This window comes from Amblyomma mixtum, chromosome 2 (genome assembly GCF_055824585.1).
Source record: "Amblyomma mixtum isolate Tamu chromosome 2, ASM5582458v1, whole genome shotgun sequence".
NCBI classification, from domain to species: Eukaryota; Metazoa; Arthropoda; class Arachnida; order Ixodida; family Ixodidae; genus Amblyomma; species Amblyomma mixtum.
In genome coordinates, this window is record NC_143013.1 from 230,173,524 (window position 1) to 230,179,541 (window position 6,018).

Genomic DNA, 6,018 nt, shown 5'->3' on the forward strand with positions numbered 1-6,018 from the left:
CACAGGGGTTGTTTTGGTGTTGGAACACCCCCCCGAAATTTTCTGATCCCTACATCCCTCTGCTCCCCGCCTCCTTTCAGCCTTTTTTCACGCATGCTATCTACACACCATCTATATAATGAAATGTGAGAATGTAAATAAAAAGTATTGGTTTATTCGTGACATAAGTTATTCCAGAAAAGAGGCGCATGATGTGTGGCACTCCTGTTAATTTTAGGCACCGTTCACCCAACTAAGCACACCTTTTCATGTCAGGCTACTTTTTCATCGTTTGCATTGCCCTGACAATGACAATGATGGTAATGTCAGAGTGAGGGCTGCCTCCTCCGAAGAATTGATGGTGGCAGCCGGGCCGCCTCTGGAATCAACCAAGGCTAGAAGGGCATAGGGGGCCCTCCGCTCCGGGGACATTGAGGGGAGCACATCCTTGGTATTGGAAAGTTGTAAAGGGCTTCAACCCTTGGCATTGGAAAGTCGGTTTAAGGGGCTTCGACCCTTGGCATTGAAAAGTTGCTTTAAAGGGCTTTGGCTCTTTCTGATGTGGTAATCAAGTTATGGAAGATTGAAGATGTACTGACCACCCTGTACCTGTATGCAAAAAATTGCTGGTGATTTAGCATTGCTAAGCATGGAATATTGAGGGAAAGCAAGTTTTTGCAGGCGGATACAAACGCCACCTGCATGAAAATGAGATTGTGTGTCCACTGACCCAGGGAGCCAACTGTTGTGGGCCTTTCCTGTCATCAAAATCAGTGGAGACTACAGCGTTGTCAACGCGAATGGTGCAGTGTACTCGGTGGACACCTGAACTGCGCCTTAAGGGAGTGGATAAAGGATAATGAGAGAAGATATGTCACATGGCTGCCACACCGCCACCGCTCCTTCACTTGAAGGTGAAATTGCGGCGCCGATGACATTGGCTTGTCTAGGCCAGTAAAGCTTTCGCTTTAAGGAAAGTTGGAACTCGCCTGCGCATAAGGCACCTCTTCTCCCTGCCCTTACGGCGCTGTTCGGGTGTCCATCCAGATGTGAGACAATTACTGCGCAATTTCCTTTCCTAAAAAAAAAAAAATTCAACTCGCCTGCAGTCGCACCTGATGTAGGAACCGAGTACATTCTGCCGAACACAATCAGGTGTGGGTGTAGTGAACTAGAAGCGTGGCGAAGGCGTGCACATTAGTGCACATACGAAGAGCGACGGCATCAGCTCTGTTTACATGAAGGCGACAGTAGCGTATCGCATTTCGCGTTACACGTGTAACGCGATGCGCAGCGCATTATCTCTGGCGCGATGGTGGTGACACACGATGTCGCAAGTGAAGGCGAAGCAGCGCTGCTGGCGAACCGGTAGCTTTAATAAATTTAATAAGGCATTTAGAAGAACCCGTGTAACGGTGTTGGGCGTACCGATAAGTGGACACCACCGCCACCTGAAAGCGCGATTGAGGTGTACACTAACCCAAAGTTACGGAGAGATAACCGTTTCTCCTAAAAGTGAAGGTCCACCCATGAATAAAACACTGAGCAAGTGGGCCCAGGGTCTGTGATGTGTGCAGAGAACGCGTACTATGTGATAATCACGAGAGGTGATCTGCAGCGATTCTGATTTTCGATTTTCAAATTAGGCCTCACCCAAACGGGTAAGGCCTCACAAAAATTGGCCTATAGGCTCATTGGAGTGTCCCTCCCCACGGTAATCTTTAGTAAAAGGCGAAAGATTAGTACGTGGATTTGAGGAGAGACCTGAGCGATGAACCGTAACCGATAGACCAAAGGTCCCCACCGACGTGAGCCGTGTAACAAACGCAAGTTAGGCAGTCTGTTTTGTGCAAAAATTACTTCTTCAGCTCTTGATACAAAGCACCATTATTATTTGGGTCGCTGGGAATATTTATTTTAATTTGTCCTCTTAACTGAAAGAACAGATATATGTGCGTCAAATAGTAAGCGCCCTAAATTTACAGCCAAAAAACTTGCACACGGCATTTGTCTGAGAGAACGATTGTGCTGCTCTCTGGCGGATCCATGCGAACGACAGTGGTAATGCGCTGCGAATCTATGGTGAATCGTTTGGAAATCCGGCGTGCGATGCGGCGTCCCAGTCTCAACCGTTGGTCTCAACTATACTATAGTCTCAACCAACGAAAATCCAGAGCTCCGACGTAAATCCACTGACCTCCACAATGCCTCTTCTTAGGTGGTTGGATGCCGCATTGAAAGCCCGGAGTCTGCTGTGTATTTCAGTGCAAAAAGTCGTGTCTTTTACCTTTTCGTTCTCAGTTTTTGCGTTGTTCTCGTGTGTATCTGCTGTTTTAGCAAAGGAATAAGCACACTGAACTCGCGAAAGCGAAACAAAACATTATGCCGTTCTTATCTGACTGTTCTTGTCTTTCGAGCGTAAAGGATGTGTAGTTGAATGACGATGAGGCTAGGTCATCGAATTCTCGCGCAGCAAAGAAAAGGCGAACGATGGCGCGGAAATCCTGACACGCGAAGCAACGTCGTTACTATCAACGTTACTAGATTGCCTAGTAACGTAACGTTGGTAATCTACTAACGTTGGTTACTATCGCGCCTTGCGCAAATAAACGCACGCCATAGAATGCTTCTCCCAGCTGAATGGGCGCATTGTTCAAGCTCAAATTTAGCACAGATATGGCATTTGGTCGGCAGAATTGTTTCATGCTACATCTGTTTGGGTTACTTGCCTGAATCGATCAAAAAAAGTCGCATATTCGCATTGTCTGCGGCGACGGCGAAGGAAAATCAAGGTGTTCTATCAGCGACCGCACCGGTGGCGCCATCTCGTTTGGTGGCCGTGAAGATTCAGCAGGAGGGGAGGAGTTCGGCAGGTTTGAACTTTGAAGACGCTTTTTCAACTGGTTTTTTAATGGTCACAGAAAATTTAGCTTGCTGAAAACTATAAGTTTTCTGTGGCCATTAAAAAACCAGTTGAAAGAGCGTCTTCAACCCTTCCGAACCCCGGGCCCCTACTTTGCTGAAGGCAACTGCACCCGAATAAAAGCCGATTAAGGTATCATTTGGTACAGCATGAAACATGATACTCTCCGTTAGAAAAGCAGTACCTTTTGGATTTTGGACGCGCTATTCACGTGAACCAGCTGTACATCGTCGGCTCCTCGCAATTCGGTAAACTGGGCACTGCAAAAACGGCTGCGGTGAAGATTTCCACTTTTTTTTTTTTTTAAATTCACCCACTAGTGATGGTATTAAATGGGATTAGAGCACGGGAACGTGCCTCACAATAAAGAGCAGATCGAGTCGGCGACGCTATCACAACGGGACGCGCTCGCTTCGGGAGCGCACACTGGGGCCTAACGCGCTTTGAAACTTTCGCTCACGGAACGCTAGGCGGATGACTCAAATGATAAAATGTCATACTTTTGGCGAAGTGAAGAACCTCATTGGCTGATGATTACTAATGAAGGCAGTTATTCTTCGCAAGCACACAACGTGCTAAAGTGCGGTAATGTACTGCGGCATCCAATATTTTACAATATTATGCGAAACCTGTCATTTTATCTGCCCTTGAAAATAACAATTGCGGTTGTAGCAAACGAACGGCGCGGTAACTGTCGCTCTCTTTTAGGAGCACACCTCAACCGCTCCGTGGGTAGAGTAGGGAAAGAGAGAAGTGCCGTACGTGATAGCTTCGGAATAATTTCGGCCACCTGGCGATAATGTTCGTTGCCAACGCACACAGCCGCATTTTTCGTTTTGCCTCCATCGAAACGTTCTAGCCGCAGTCCGGTTCGAACCCAGCTACTCCGGTTTTGTACTCCAGCGCCTTAACCACTGAGCCACTGCAGCGGGAAAGCGTTGAACAGTATTTCCTTAACCTGCCAGAAAAAAAAAAAGTTTGCTGGAAGCGCAGTCGTTGAAAACTCCCAATCAAATGAACAATTCCTGCATATTGAGCTTACTTTGGCAAAAAGTTTGCGTCGCATTAACTATTTATTTTTCATTATAGCAAACCACGTAGAAATCACTGAAAGAATCCACAAAAATATGGTGTAGTGATACAAGGCTATCTGCAACACCACTCCATAAATTTATACAATTAATATACCAAAAATATGAAATGCTATAGAAAAGTTATAAAAAGTACGCTCTATGCACATAATCAAAATTGTGGTGTCACATGTAAATTGACTCCAGCACACATTTTGCTTCTGCAGCCGTTGACTTCTTTTTTTCAAGCTGATGCAGGTGAATGCGTAACCTCATTCGGGCATAGGTGGAGATGAGAAGCTTCTGAACAGTTACAATGTGTACTTGGCAAACCTTCACGTTGTTTACCACTTTGCTCAAGCACGTCAAACAGCCAGTAAAGGAGATTGTAAGAAGGCTTTTGGTCCATTCCGTGATCCCCTTGAATAGTTCCTAGCACGGCTTTAGCATACTCATTACTTGAGCACTGGGGTAATGTAGGTTGTCGCCATTCCGGATGTATTCCTTTAGCCTTGTCAGGTAAGAATGCTGACTGTCTGTCGAACCCAGCAGAGCAGCTTTGCACTGCTGTATATATCAGCTCTTCAATAAAGAGTATCTAGGAGTCATCGGATTTCAGGTGGGTCTGGCTCAGCTAGCTCACGCTTGCCATGTGTCAGTAGATCATACTCCGAATCATCGACAGCATAGCTGGCTGTCTTCGGCATGTGCAAAAATGGGCTAATGCACACAAGTTTGAGAGCATATATTTCATGTCCAGAGCATCTGGAACCGGCTTCTTCAGGCGAACAACAGAGAAAAGATTTCCCAGGCAATCTTGTAGTATTCTGCCAGTGAGAAAGCAAGTGTAACCTTCAGAGCTCAAAACAATGTCCTAGAGTTGAAGTACAGCAGTAGTGGTGATTAGAAGGCCTGCCTGCGATGGCTTCCACTGTGAGATGCTGCCCATATTCATGTCATGAAAAGTATTGATGGCCAGCTTGAGAGTACAGACAGCTTCATAATGCTTCTCCATGTCTTGCAGACTAAGAGAAATGGAGGGGTGACGTGATGACATCAGAGTATACCACTTCGATACAAGTTCTAAAAACCATGCTGTAGTTTCAGGTTCTTGCTCCAGTTATTTTTTCTTTCACCAAGTACCGGATTGCAGTGGCAATCTCTCTGAAAAACTGCAGTGCAAGTCCCACTTTCATCTTTGTGAAATGTCCCGAGAAAACATAGGCTTCAGCAAGCTTCGGCGCGAGCTTCAGCTCCCTTTCTTTGTTGAACTCTAGGACAGCACGTACGTGCTCTAGTTTCACATCCTGTGAAGGCAGGTTGTGCTTGCTGAAGGTTGCATCACTTAATGTGAACACAATAAGAGTTTAGAAGCTGACCCTTGATACTCTTAAATACATGGGCAGCGTCTGCATTGAAAACTAACTCCATTTCACTGAATGCCGGATGTATTATAGAGCACATAGTCTTGGAGTTCCGATGGCTGGAAAACCCAACCAATATCGCGCCACATCACTCGGTTTGATGCGCCCATATCCGACGTTACTATACTCGGACTGTGAGCGAAATATCTGCACACAGGCGGACAATTTCGAGAACGCAGACCTTGAGAGTACTGCCATCGACGTGGCTCCCAGTAAAATGGTAGGCAGTCACCTGTTTCCATTGGCTGTTGAGGCCTCTTACCATGAACTAGTGGGATTATCTGGTTTAGGTGGAAGCGTCACACCTCCGAACAGTGTCTTCAGCACGGTCAAGCTGAAACCCTTGCGCTATCTCCATTTCGTCAAGGAACAAAATACAGTCTCTTTCAATGTCTTCCATGCCTTGCACTTTGATCCTGAGGAGTTCAACAACATATCATTCAAAATTTCCGGCCAGAATTTCAACCCCTGGAGGCGACAATTCAAAGTTCTGTCTGTTGGCAGTGAATACCCAAGCTGTATCAGAGCTCTGTAGCCCGACTTTCCGCAAGCAAAAACTTCAGTTGCAGCCCCTGTCTGCAGCAACCAAATAGAACCTTGATTGCTGCTTCTCGAAAACGCC

General features: G+C 46.2%; 1 non-coding gene across 1 annotated transcript; it reads right to left on the reverse strand.

Moving 5' to 3' along the window:
- Positions 1-1,625: 1,625 nt before the first annotated feature.
- Positions 1,626-1,751, reverse strand: LOC149362874 (U5 spliceosomal RNA). The gene has a single exon (XR_016289273.1). It is a non-coding gene; the product is annotated as a U5 spliceosomal RNA (small nuclear RNA).
- Between the last annotated feature and the right edge of the window lie 4,267 nt (positions 1,752-6,018).